This window comes from Stegostoma tigrinum, chromosome 4 (assembly GCF_030684315.1).
Source record: "Stegostoma tigrinum isolate sSteTig4 chromosome 4, sSteTig4.hap1, whole genome shotgun sequence".
Classification (NCBI taxonomy): Eukaryota; Metazoa; Chordata; class Chondrichthyes; order Orectolobiformes; family Stegostomatidae; genus Stegostoma; species Stegostoma tigrinum.
The window spans coordinates 28,220,588-28,234,766 of NC_081357.1; the positions used below are offsets into that span (position 1 = coordinate 28,220,588).

Below are 14,179 nucleotides of genomic sequence, written 5' to 3' on the forward strand. Positions count from 1 at the left end.
AAGCCAGTGGGTCTATCCTGGGTCTACGAGCCCAGCATTGCCAGTATTCAAACCTGGATGACTGTAGGATCTTGAAACATATAATTTAACTTAAAAGAACATTATTACTAAACTTTTCCAGATTTAGAATTGAAGTTTAAAAGTGTATAACAGTTATAAGACATGTTAGAGTTAGATCAGCCTTGGGAGTTCGCAAGGATTTGTCTGGTGTCGGTGACATCTTGCATCACCTATTGATACACGACTGGTGTCAGCCTAACAGTCTAAAATTCCCTACTATTTGTCTACAGTCAGTTCTGCTATAATGAATGTTCTGGCAATGCAAATTGGCTACAATGTGACTGACGAATAGGGCAGGGCTATTTCTAAAACCCAAACATGTGTTGGCTATAGCACGATTCCATTGGTGCACAGAGGAGTACATGTTGACATCACATGATCGTTTTTTGAACTTTGTCCTGAGCATACTCAAGCTTAGCGTCAAACGAGTCTCCGCGCTGGCATCACGTGATCGTTTTGCAGAAACTGTTGTGAAGCACCTCCTGTGAGAGGTACAGTACCCCTGTGACTTTCGGGGTGTGGGGGCAGGGTGGGTTTTGTTTGCAAATTCTGCTGTGTTACCCACAAAAATGCGAGGACAAAGTGACAAGAATGTTAGCAAGAAATGTCCTGGGGATAAAATTGGCGGTGGTGAATGTAAATAAAGGCTATAACACTAGAAGAGAAGCTAGATGTAATTAGAGAACATGTGATACAGTTCGTGTAACAGGAATAAAGGAGTCTACCTTATGCACCATTAGAGACAACACAGAAAAGATTAAAGCAAGATGAATTGCTGTAACAAGTCAGAGTGCTAGCAAATCTGTGAGGTCACAGAGAAGGGAATTTAAGGAGATGGAGCGGCTTCGAAGTGTTTGGACAGAAGAACAAATGAAAACGTGATCTGGGACCACCCTACTCACCATAAAAGAGAAAGCCTTATCAATTTATGAAGATCTATCAACAAAAGCTGAAAGTCCTGCAGATGTGCCTGCTTTTAGTGCTAGCAATAGCTGGTTTGGCGGAAGCTTCTCCCAGATTCCTTTCAAGATTTTAAAACCTTTGACCCATCAGAGGAGCTCTCAAGAATCTAAGAACATTGTGTTGATCTTGCAAAGCCAGTTGGATTTGAAGAAGTGGAGAAGTGAGGATGTCGAAGAGCTACCTGAGTCCCACTGTGAAGACTCTCTACAGCTGATCTACAACAACTTGTCACTGAGGGGGAAAGTGGAAGCTGGAGATGAAGAAGATGAAGTCCGGGATGCAGCACCACGCGATCTTTCCACTTTTGTTTTGTCTTCTACCCTGACGGAAATTGAGAAGCATTTGCAGCTCCGGGAGGATAACAATAAAACGCAGAACACAGCAGGGTGGCAGTTCATGGAATAAAATCTTATCTGGCCTCTATGAACAGCTTCTTCATGGAAGAAGAAAAAGGGCAATGCAGCAAAAACTGAAAGTCTTTTTTAAGCCAACCCCCGAGAAACAGACAGAAGGCAACGAACCACAGACATCTGCTTCTGGATTAATTATTTTCCGCCCTAACCCTGCAACCACAACTGCACCTGAAGGTGATGATGACGACCCTCAGCCCCTGCATTAACAACAGAGCAACCTCAAAACCTCCTCCCCCATCGTCATCTTGACATTTTTACAAGGTATTAAATTTATCTTTATTTCATTATTAAATATGAATTGAACACTTATTCAAATGGTGCTATCGTTTGTTTTAGGCTTTTGAGTGAGCTTTGGGCAATCTTGGGTGATATTGTTTGGTAGTCTGCCCCTAACTCTGCTTTTCCCATAAACCCCATTCTTTCTGTAGCACGATTTTCTATAACACAAAGTTGTGCAGGAACACAACCATCATATTATAGCAGAAACAACTGTATTTTTTTATACAGCGGGGTGACATTATCTACCCTCCAATCCATAGCAAGTATTCCAGAGTCTGCAGAGTTTGAAAGATGACCACCAATGCAGCCACTGTTTTATAGCGGCTTCCTTAAGTATTTTGGAACGTAGAGTCTGGGGCCTGGGGATTAATTGGACTTTAATTTGAATAAATTTGAGTACAGGAGCAGGGACATCTGTCAGCATTGTATAGTGCCTTAGTGGGACCACAATTGGGAGTATTGTGAGCAGTTTTGATCTCCTTATCTGAACAAGGATGTCCTGGATATAGAAGGAGTGCAACAAAGGTTTACCAGATTGATTCCTGGGCTGGCAGGACTGATGTATGAAAAGAGACTGGATTAGCTTGGACTACATTCACTAGAGTTTAGAAGAATGAGGGAGATTTCATAGAAATCCGTAAAATTCTAACAGGACTCATCAGGTTAAAAGCAGGAAGCATGTTGCTGATGACTGTGGAATCCAGAACCAGGAGTCACAGTTGAAGGATAAGAAATGCCATTTCAGACTAAGATGAGAAGAAATATTTTCACCCAGAGAGTGGTGAGTCTGTGAAATACTTTGCCACAGAAAGTGGTTGAGGTGAAAACGTTGAATGTTTTCAAGAAGGAGTTGGACATGGTTCTTTTAGGTTAAAGGGAATCAAAGGGCCTGGGGAGAAGGCAGCAATAAGTTACTGTATTGGATGATCAGTTGTGATGGAGCAGGCTCAAAGGGCTGAATGGCCTCCTGCTGATCCTATCTTCTATGGTTCTACATTGACCTAATCACTTTTAGTATTGTGCCCCCGTATGTCTGTGAACTTTATCACACCAAAGTATTTGTTCAGATCAGCTTCGTGAGCCTCTTTTGTGATTGTGAAAACTGGAATTAGGTCATTTCAAAGTTTCCACTTTGTCAAAGAATAATTGAACTCAAGTTTCCTTTCCATGGCTGTCTCTGCATTTGCTCAGGGGCCATACTTTTCTTTGTATGATTCTGTTTATTAAATCATTCTCATAGATCTCAAATATTGCAAGTCATAATTCAGATAAAGAATTCATCGCCAAGTTATGTACCATGGCATTATATAGAGCCGAGGCTGCTCCTGAGGGATGTGCAGCTTCTAACTGTCTAATTTAAAATAAAGGGACATTTGAGAGAAAATGTGACAGTTCCTAGTCTGTTGTTTTCATCATTTGGTAACTAAGGAAGTGGGAAAGTCATGGTTGCAGCTGCAGACTCATGGCTTTTTGAAATAAATGCTGAATGATGTGTTTCTCCTGGAAGAGGCTTGATAATATTTCAGGGAGGGCTGTTGTGACACGATGGTAGTGTCCCTACCTTTGGGTCAGAGTACCCAGGTTCAAATCCCAGCCTCTCTAGAGTGTGTCATAATATTTCTGAACAGGCTGATTAAAAGATCTAAAATGTTTCAGAGTGAAGTTTCTCACTGCTCCACAAACCATCTTCTGGGAAAAACTGAGTAAGATAGGCTGAATGAATGCTGTCATCTGTACCAGGCAATGCCAGAACTACTAAAATGATCCATCTGTCTCTCGGCTGACAATGGGACCAGGGAAGGGGAACACAAAACTACAGGACATAGGTTTAAGGTGAGAGAGGAAAGATTTGAAAGGGACCTAAGGGGCTACCGTCTCATGCAGAGGGTGATGCATGTATGGAATGAGCTGCCACAGAAAATGGTGCAGACTTATACTATTACAACATTTAAAAGGCATCTGAATGGGCGTATGAATAGGAAGGGTTTAGAGGGATATGGGCAAAATGCTGGAAAATGGGACTACATTAATTTAGAATTTGTGGTCAGCATGGATGAGTTGGACAGAAGGGTCTGTTTCTGTGCTGTACGACTCTAATGACTATGTGTGTGCAATGAACTTCCTAAGAAAGTGGTAGATGCAGGTAGAGTTACAATGTTTAAAAGACATTTGGGCAAGTACTTGAATAAGAAATGTTTGGAGGGATATAGGCCATGCAAAGACACGTAGGTCTAGTTTAGTTCTGGATTATGGTCAGCATTGACACGTTGGACCAAAGGGCCTGTTTCCATCCTATATGAATCTATGATTCTAAATGTGAATTCCGGATTATAACAGAATTTATTGTTGTGTTCGGTGTCAGTCTGTACCTGGGATCAACCAGAAAAATACTGCTGACCCAGATCATTGCAGACTGTGGTGTCTTTTCTGTGTCAGCTCTCACCAAGCACAGAAGGAGAGAGGTTCTACATAAAATTATGTACTGCCAATATCCTCTAGGCAATGAACACAATAGAACTGCTTACCAAGCAATTAGGAGTTTTGACAGCAGTGGGCATGTGGTGTGACTGATAAAATGCAAATCTTTACAATCCTGGTCCAAAAAGAGTGCTGAAAATAATGCAACAATGGATAGAACAATAACTGTGCCCACCAAGATGATGCTGAAACAGTTAGTCAGAGAAAATAAAGGTCTACCCCACTGAATCAGTGACAGATTCACCACTAACACCATTTTCAAAGCTTTTCTCTTCTACAAAGTTTGGTCACTTGTCCTAATGCTTCTCCTTTTGCTTTGTGTCAAGTATTGGCTGGTGATGCTTTTGATAAATGCCTTGGGATATTTTGCTATGGAAAGGTTCCATCACATTTTGCTGAACATGATTCCAAGCATCATATAATGCCAGAAAGGTCCTAACATTTCCATGCGTAATAGTCCGAACAGAGATATAGAATGTTCTTCAACGTACTGGATTCCTTACCTTGTTGCACAGGGAAACATCATAAGGGGTGAACGTGGGCAGGGATCTCGCATATTTTTGACCTGATTTTCTATCAATTTGATGAAATGTTGGCTAGGCTGTGTTTCAGAAGTACCATCGTTCTCAACCGCATTTCATCTCATTCAGTTAGTTTATTATGATCTTAATGGAGACTAATCACTTTAGAAACAAATTGACCCTCGAGTTGATATCTGAAAGGATGTCAGAACAAAATTTCACATTTTTAAGACTTTTCAGTAACCAAACACTATTGACTAAATGTTTTGTCAGCAATTGACATTCTAAACTACTGAATTTTCCCCTTTTAGCACAATTGAAAACCACTTTACACTAACCCCTAGGTATCCATTTGATTTTCTTAGACACAAAATGATTCTTAGTTTATGAGGATTTGCTTCTATTCCTTGCCTTTTCCAGCCTGGTACTTGTTAACTCTAGAACTGCCTTTCTCAGTGAGGCTTTTTTTTGTGGTGATCCTCTTGCTAGTACAAGCTGGATGAATCTTCCCAGCCTTACTTCAAATCCTAATGCATTTGTTCTTTTCAATCAAATGCAAGCTCTCATCTGCATTCCTATAGAGCGAACCACAGAGATATTAGATCTGTAGCTGCTCTGTCTCTTCTCAATCCCAGCAGAGAGACTATGTGAGTTCTCAGAGATATCCTTGACTCTTCCCCTCTCAAAGACCATCTCCATGTCACTGTGAATCTAAGGGACCATATACCATTGTAGAAATGCTAATTTGCTGTTTCTGAGGCAACAACTATTTTTTACTTTGGGACTAGATGGACAATTTAAAACACAAATATTTACAATTCATCACTCACAACACTCTTCTGTAACTTTGGAGAATTAATCTCTCCACTGTCTTCAAATGCAAAAACATTGCACCATTTTTTGCCAGTAAAACAATCTGCCACCTCCCCACCCCTCCACCTATAATCTCTTGCATTCAAACCATCCAAACTTACTATCAGGAAGACTTCAGAATAGGTCACATGTTTGCCTTCAACAACATATACCAGAATTTGTGATATTACTGTTTCACAAATCAGAGTCGGCGGTTGATGATATTTGATGTAACTGTAATCTTCCTTCCCTACTTCCTGCCACCTCCCCACCCCTCCACCTATAATCTCTTGCATTCAAACCATCCAAACTTACTATCAGGAAGACTTCAGAATAGGTCACATGTTTGCCTTCAACAACATATACCAGAATTTGTGATATTACTGTTTCACAAATCAGAGTCGGCGGTTGATGATATTTGATGTAACTGTAATCTTCCTTCCCTACTTCCTGCCACCTCCCCACCCCTCCACCTATAATCTCTTGCATTCAAACCATCCAAACTTACTATCAGGAAGACTTCAGAATAGGTCACATGTTTGCCTTCAACAACATATACCAGAATTTGTGATATTACTGTTTCACAAATCAGAGTCGGCGGTTGATGATATTTGATGTAACTGTAATCTTCCTTCCCTACTTCCTGCCACCTCCCCCGCACCCCCCCCCCCACCCCCGCCTTCCAGAAGGGTAGATTAGTTATGTCACTTAATGAAGCTGCAGGGAAGATAGAAGCATATTACTGTCATTGTCCTGCTCCATGATTACAGATATTTTGGTTTAGTTTCAGTAGTAAGGTTGGAGAGTCAAAGTTAGCTTCACTTATATGGCAAGGTAAAGGATCCTGTAATTCATTAAATTCTATTTACTTACAAGTTTTTAGTTTGACTAGAAATCCTGAGGCAATCCTTATGCCTTTGTAGTCTTGCAAAACTGAAGATTAGCTGGATGACTAAGCCACAACTGTGTTAAATGTAAATGTATAACTCATCTTGTCCTGTTTAACTGCCTCTGTCACATGGTAGCTAATAAAATCTACTATCACATCACCGTTGTGAAAGTAAAGACAAATTGTTTTTAATTAATAAATTGTTTGGGCATTACCACATTGAGACCGTGCTATGTGCAAATTGCCTGTTGTATTTCCTTACATTATGGAAATGTTATACTTCAGAAATATTTCACAGGCAGTAGTGTGATTTAGGATATTCTGTGGTCATTAAAGCTCTTAAATAAATGTGAGTCTTTCTTCACTTCTAATGACAAGTATAAGATGTTATCAACTTCAGCTGCTTCATCAATGACCTTCCCTACATCAAAAGGTCAGAAGTAGGAACGTTCACTGATATTTGCAAAATTTCAGCAGCATTCACAACTCCTCATGTGGCAAGGCTTGGACAATATCCAGACTTGATCTGATTATGGCATGACATTCGCACCATACAAGTGCCAAGGAATGACCATCTCCAACAAGAGAGAATCTGACAATCTCCACTTGATATTCAAACCATAACCATCACTGAATTGCTCCACTATTGATATCCCGGAGTTTGCCACTGACCAGAAACTGTGCCACAAGTGCAGTTCAGTAGCTGGGGATTTTGCAGCTAGCAACACATCTTCTGATTCTCCAGTGCTTCCTCAAATACCCAACATATAAACCAAGAATACTTTTCATTTGTGTGGATGAGTGCAGCATGACAACACTCAAGAAGCTTGACACCATCCAGAACAAAGCAGCCTGCTTGATTGGCACTACATCCACTACCTTTGATATTCACTCCCTTTGCCATTTATGCCCAGTGGCAGCAAAAGTGCACCAGATGATAGAAGTACTGCAGCCCCTTCAATGGCAGTTCCCAAACCTTTACTGTCTAAAAGGGCGAGGGCAGCAGATACATGGCAACACCACCATGTGCCTATTCCTCTCCAAGCCTCTCATCTTCCTGACTAGGAAATATATCGCTCTTCCTTCAGTGTCGCTGGGTCAATATCCCTGAACTCTCTTCCTGACAGTACTGTGGATACTTTGGAATGTGGGAGGCAAGCTGGGGGTGCATTGAAATAATTAAATCAAACTGCAGAAGCAATTCAGCTAAAGAGCTGTCAGTATTCAAGTTGAGCAGCAGGGAATTTCTGTGGTGACAATAAATAGTCTGCCAACGCCGGGTACATGGCAAGACAATCTGCTGTAACTAAACAAATGTACTGCTTTCAGTTTACCTTCTGGATTTTCTGGCCTGATGTTGTCCTCCGACGTTAACAATGAGACAGTTTTTTCCCCCCAATTTCTGTTAACGCAAACTGTGTCTTCCAGGGCTTTGCAATAGATTGTCAGCTTAAGTCCAACATTCACAACTCTTTTCTTTCCCTCTCGGAACGTTTTCAAATAACACTGCCCCCTTCCTTTTCCTTCAGTTAGTTCTTTGTAAAAACAACTGACCTATTTTCGATAAGAGTAGCACATTTTGCGAACTCACAGCTGGCGTGGTGCGAAATGAGTGATGTGCTTCAGCAACTTGCATTTAGAGCAGCCAGCAGCTAAACTGACATTACATAATCTGTCGAGTCTGTCATGGTACACTGGTTAGAGGCAGAATGAGGAAGTGACTTAATCGCTCCTTCTGCAGTGACAAGATAAATAAAATAAATTGCGCGGGATGACAGGCAAGCAAAAGCAAACAGCGAGGTCTCAATGCACTGATGCCCCGGGAAACAGCCCCGGACTTATTTTCTCAACCATGTGCAGAAAGTAACTTTCCAAGGCACTGCAGCAGTGAGGGTTATCAGCTGTGCTGTAGCGATTGAAGCTTCATCCTCACTGTACTGCAGTGAGTGACCTCCAAGAAAAATCCAAAAGCTCGATACTGGGAATGCTGGAGATCTGAAACAAGACCAAAAGAAAAATTATCGCTGGGAAAACTGAGCAAGTCAGGGATGATAAAGAGAAATTGAAACGCGAGAGCTTTTCAGCTAAGCTGGAGAAAAATTGTCCGGAAGTTTAAAAAAAAGTTGCTAACTTTGATAACTATTCTTTGAAAATGTTTAATCGAATATGGAGGGAGGGGATGAGGGAAGGATTGAATTTGGGAATCAACCTGAGAAAGCACGGGAATCCCGTTTCCTACCAGATATGGCAGTCCTGTGCGGGCAGGCACAAAGCGACCCCAAGATAACAAAGTGTGGAGCTGGATGAACACAGCAGGCCAAGCAGCATCTCAGGAGCACAAAAGCTGACGTTTCGGGCCCAGACCCTTCATCAGAGAGCTCATGGCGACCCCAATCTGTAATTACATTCTTTTCCAGGTTGGGGCTCGGGCATTTCATGGGATTATTGCAGTGATCCAGCGCATCAATACAAAAACAAAAGTTTGTCACCGGTAAAGTTTAGAGACCCCGGATCCACTTTAGAGATAAGTACAAAACGGACTCCGAGAAGCTTAAAAAAGACATTTGCAGTACAGCGGATGTCTGTAACGTCAGGAACAACTATTAGAAAGGCTGACATAGAAAGTGTCAATTTTTAAAAATCACACTCCACTTGAACGTTTCAATATAATCATGAGTGGGAGCTGAGGAAAGGAATCGAAAGAGAAGGAAGCTCTGAATATTGATCTGTTGTCGGTGGAAATCAGACCAGCTAAGATCTCAGCAAATGGCAGAACAGCTTTGAGGAGGCGAGTGGGCTACTTAAGGCACCTAATTTTTGTGTGAAATGGTTTGTCCAATGCAGGAGCTGTGCATCCATTTTGCTGCAGCTCCTGCTGTTGGCACTGCACCAGATGCCACAGGCAGATCTCTCTGGAAAGTAAGTCAGTGAGTAGCCTGGGTATTTGGAGAGCAGGCAAGTAGGAACCGAAGGGGTTACAATCTCCACAGGGGTTGCCCCAATTCACAATGGGCATTCCCTGAAGGTAACACCTGGCTTTCTTCTTGGCCTTCTAAATATAAAACAGTCTGCTGAATCCCTGCCTGCCTACACATGCCAACTGTCTTTTCTCATGGGCAGTGTCTTATCAGGATCAATTGGTTTGTCAACTAGTTCATTTGACCCCTAGGTATTTATTTAAATATGATGAGAGACCTTCTGATTATGCCATCCAGCCATTCAACTTATTACAGTATCATGTCGTCTGCAGGGTGTTAGAAAGAATTCTGAGGGATAGGATTTATGACCATCTGGAAGAGCATGGCTTGATTAAATGCAGTCAACACGGCTTTGTGAGGGGTAGGTCATGCCTCACAAACCTCATCGAGTTCTTTCAGGATGTGACTAGAAACGTTGATGAGGGTCGAGCTGTGGATGTGGTGTATATGGACTTCAGCAAGGCATTTGATAAGGTTCCCCATGGTAGGCTCATTCAGAAGGTCAGGAGGAATGGGATACAGGGGAATTTAGCTGTCTGGATACAGAATTGGCTGGCCAACAGAAGACAGCGAGTGGTAGTAGAAGGAAAATATTCTGCCTGGAAGTCAGTGGTGAGTGGGGTTCCACAGGGCTCTGTCCTTGGGCCTCTACTGTTTGTAATTTTTATTAATGACTTGGATGAGGGGATTGAAGGATGGGTCAACAAGTTTGCAGATGACACGAAGGGTGGAGGTGTCGTTGACAGTATAGAGGCCAGTTGTTGGCTGCAGCGGGACATTGACAGGATGCAGAGATGGGCTGAGAGGTGGCAGATGGAGTTCAACCTGGATAAATGCGAGGTGATGCATTTTGGAAGGTTGAATTTGAAAGCTGAGTACAGGATTAAGGATAGGATTCTTGGCAGTGTGGAGGAACAGAGGGATCTTGGTGTGCAGATATATAGATCCCTTAAAATGGCCACCTAAGTGGACAGGGTTGTTAAGAAAGCATATGGTGTTTTGGCTTTCATTAGCAGGGGGATTGAGTTTAAGAGTCGTGAGATCTTGTTGCAGCTCTATAAAACTTTGGTTAGACCGCACTTGGAATACTGCATCCAGTTCTGGTCGCCCTATTATAGGAAAGATGTGGAGGCTTGGGAAAGGGTTCAGAGGAGGTATACCAGGATGCTGCCTGGACTGGAGGGCTTATCTTATCAAGAGAGGTTGACTGAGCTTGGACTTTTTTCACTGGAGAAAAGGAGGAGGAGAGGGGACCTAATTGAGGTATACAAGAGAATGAGAGGCATAGATAGCGTTGATAGCCAGAGACTATTTCCCAGGGCAGAAATGGCTAACATGAGACCACTCTCTCCGCGACTCCCTTGTTCACTCCACACTGCCCTCCAACCCCACCACACACGGCACCTTCCCCTGCAACCGCAGGAAATGCTACACTTGCCCCCACACCTCCTCCCTCACCCCTATCCCAGGCCCCAAGATGACTTCCCACATTAAGCAGAGGTTCACGTGCACATCTGCCAATGTGGTATACTGCATCCACTGTACCCGGTGTGGCTTCCTCTACATTGGGGAAACCAAACGGAGGCTTGGGGACCACTTTGCAGAACACCTCCGCTCGGTTCACAATAAACAACTGCACCTCCCAGTCGCAAACCATTTCCACTCCCCTTCCCATTCTTTAGATGACATGTCCATCATGGGCCTCCTGCAGTGCCACAATGATGCCACCCGAAGGTTGCAGGAACAGCAACTCATATTCCACTTGGGATCCCTGCAGCCCAATGGTATCAATGTGGACTTCACCAGCTTCAAAATCTCCACTTCCCCCACCGCATCCCAAAACCAGCCCAGCTCATCCCCTCCCCCCACTGCACCACACAGCCAGCTCAGCTCTTTCCCTCCACCCACTGCATCCCAAAACCAGTCCAACCTGTCTCTGCCTCCCTAACCTGTTCTTCCTCTCACCCATCCCTTCCTCCCACCCCAAGCCGCACCTCCATCTCCTACCTACTAACCTCATCCCACCTCCTTGACCTGTCCGTCTTCTCTGGACTGACCTATCCCCTCCCTACCTCCCCACCTATACTCTCCTCTCCACCTATCTTCTTTTCTCTCCATCTTCGGTCCGCCTCCCCCTCTCTCCCTATTTATTCCAGAACCCTCACCCCATCCCCCTCTCTGATGAAGGGTCTAGGCCCGAAACGTCAGCTTTTGTGCTCCTGAGATGCTGCTTGGCCTGCTGTGTTCATCCAGCCTCACATTTCATTATCTTGGATTCTCCAGCATCTGCAGTTCCCATTATCACTAACACGAGGGGTCATAGTTTTAAGCCGGTTGGGGGAAAGTATAGAGGGGATGTCAGAGGCGGGTTCTTTACACAGAGAGTTGTGAGAGCATGGAATGCGTTGCCAGCAGCAGTTGTGGAAGCAAGGTCATTGGGGACATTTAAGAGACTGGTGGACATGCATATGGTCACAGAAATTTGAGGGTGCATTCATGAGGATCAATGGTCGGCAAAACATTGTGGGCTGAAGGGCCTGTTCTGTGCTCTACTGTTCTATGTTCTATAACAAACTAGGCGGGGGGGGGAGGGGTGGAAAATGGTAGGCCTAGTACCCACGATACTTTAGGTGCCCTCTGCCCGCTTTGAAAGCACATTGGCAGGGGCACTGACTATCCATTGCTAAAAGGGTGGTTTCTACTGTTACCTGTGCTGAATTTGCAGACTCATTATCAGGAAGATGTTCTCACCTTTTGCCAGCTTTCCTCAGCCACCAGAAAAAAAACTCAGCAACCAAAAAAATACTGGGGGATTGTGACTCTGAGTCAGCTACCAGAAGCTTGCACAGTATTTTCAGTTGGAGTGGATACCCATAAGAATGGTCTGTTTTCTATGGGTCCCCCAGCCAGACCTAGAGAACCTCTTCCTCCAACATTAATGCTCTATTATTAAAATCTATTTGAGTTTATAGGTCTGTCAGACATTTTCTATTTGCAAACTTTACTATGGATATTTAAAGATGAATATGAAAAGTCCCTGTATTCATTGTTGCTGTGACATCTTCAGGAACCTGTAAAAAGCACGGCTGCTGGGTATATACTGGCAGTGGAGATAGGTCTGCACAATGCGGTCTTCTCACTCTGAAAACAAATGCCTGTATGGGTTGAGCAAACAAGGATCGACTCCAGCTGAACAATCCTAGTCTAGCACAAGAAACACAAGGTTTCTGCATTAAACTGAAAGCATCGGAGAATCTGAGAATAGGAACATAGCAATTGGAGTAGTCCATTCAGACCATTGAGTCTGTTCTGCTAATCAATTAGATCATGGTTGATCATCCAGTCTCCATAACCCTTGTTGTAGTTAGTCTCCAGAAAATCTATGGATTGGTTTCTTGATCATGCTCAATGATTGAGCTTCCACAGCCCACTGCGGTAGATAATGGTGAAGCAGACTCAATGGGCTGAATGGCCTAATTCTACTGCTATATATTATGGTCTCACTTGGGAGTATTTTGCTCATTTTTGGTCTATGTATCCAAGGAAGGATAACACGTGCCCTAGGTGGAGTGCAGTGGAGATTCACCAGATTAATCCCTGGGATAGTGGGATGGTTTTATGAGAAGACTGGGTCTCCATTCCAAGAGTTTTAAGTATCAGGGGAGGCTATATTGAAACATGACAGGATGAGTGTAGATGCTGCCATTGGCTGGTGACTCTACAACCAGATGATGTAGTATCAGAATAACAATTCGATATTTAGCTCAGGGATGAAGAGGAATTTGCTTAGTCCAGTTTAAGGCACAGGAAATACAGTCCTCCAGAGTGCCAAAACCCAGAAAGGTTAAACCAACTGAGAACCATCCTGTTTCAATCATTGTCGGAGACTGTCAGTCAGAACGGTCATCCGTTTAGACATCTGAACGCTGGATATCTGAGTGCATATGGGCAGAGCTGAGTTTGTCAGCTCCAGTTTATGCTTTACAACAGTTTAATATGTCCTTGAAATAAAATAGAAGGTAAATATTTAAAAAATACAAAGTTTTTTGAGAAAGAGACTGTGTGAAACAAACATACATTTTATAAAGATGTCCTCTTTCCAAACTGAGAGAATTACTTTCATTTCACTGCACACTATTCTGTGCGCACCAACCTGTTGCAGGGTTTCAGATGAGAAAACACTTGGAAAGCCCGCATTTCAAGGACAGTATGAACGGGAATAAGCTAGTTCATCTGAAAGCCTATTCTGCTACTCTATCAGATCATGAACAATCTGTAATTAACTTCATTCTCTGTAATAGCCTTAACCAGCTTCTATCTAGCAATCCCAGTCACGCAAGTTTCAGTTATCTGTCCACAGGGAACAAGAAACTCAAACAGTCTCAGTGAATAACCCAGAAAGTTGGACATTAGTTAGACCACTTTTGGAATATTGCAGTCAGTTCTGGCTTCCCTACTATAGGAAAGATGTTGTTAACCTTGAAAATATTTACAAAGACGTTGCTAAGGTTGGAAGATTTGAGCTTTAGGGAAGAGGCTGAATAGGCTGGGGATTTTTCCTTGGAAATTCAGAAGCTGAGGGATTACAGAGGTCTAAGAAACTATGAGTGCCATGGATACGGTGAGTAGCCAAGATTCTTTTCCCTAGGGTATGGGAGTCCAAAATTAGAGAGCATAGGTTTAAGGTGGGAGGGGAAAAATTTAAAAGGGACCCAAGGGGCAAATTTTTAATGCAGAGGATGGTGC

The 14,179-nt window shown here is 43.0% G+C and overlaps 1 long non-coding RNA gene across 1 annotated transcript in view; it reads right to left on the reverse strand.

Moving 5' to 3' along the window:
• LOC132209539 (uncharacterized) overlaps positions 1–8,085 on the reverse strand; it is a 138,177-nt gene extending 130,092 nt beyond the window's left edge. Inside the window, exon 1 of the long non-coding RNA XR_009445673.1 lies at positions 7,790–8,085. This is a non-coding gene — a long non-coding RNA (uncharacterized LOC132209539). The remainder of the gene's footprint in view (positions 1–7,789) is intronic.
• Between the last annotated feature and the right edge of the window lie 6,094 nt (positions 8,086–14,179).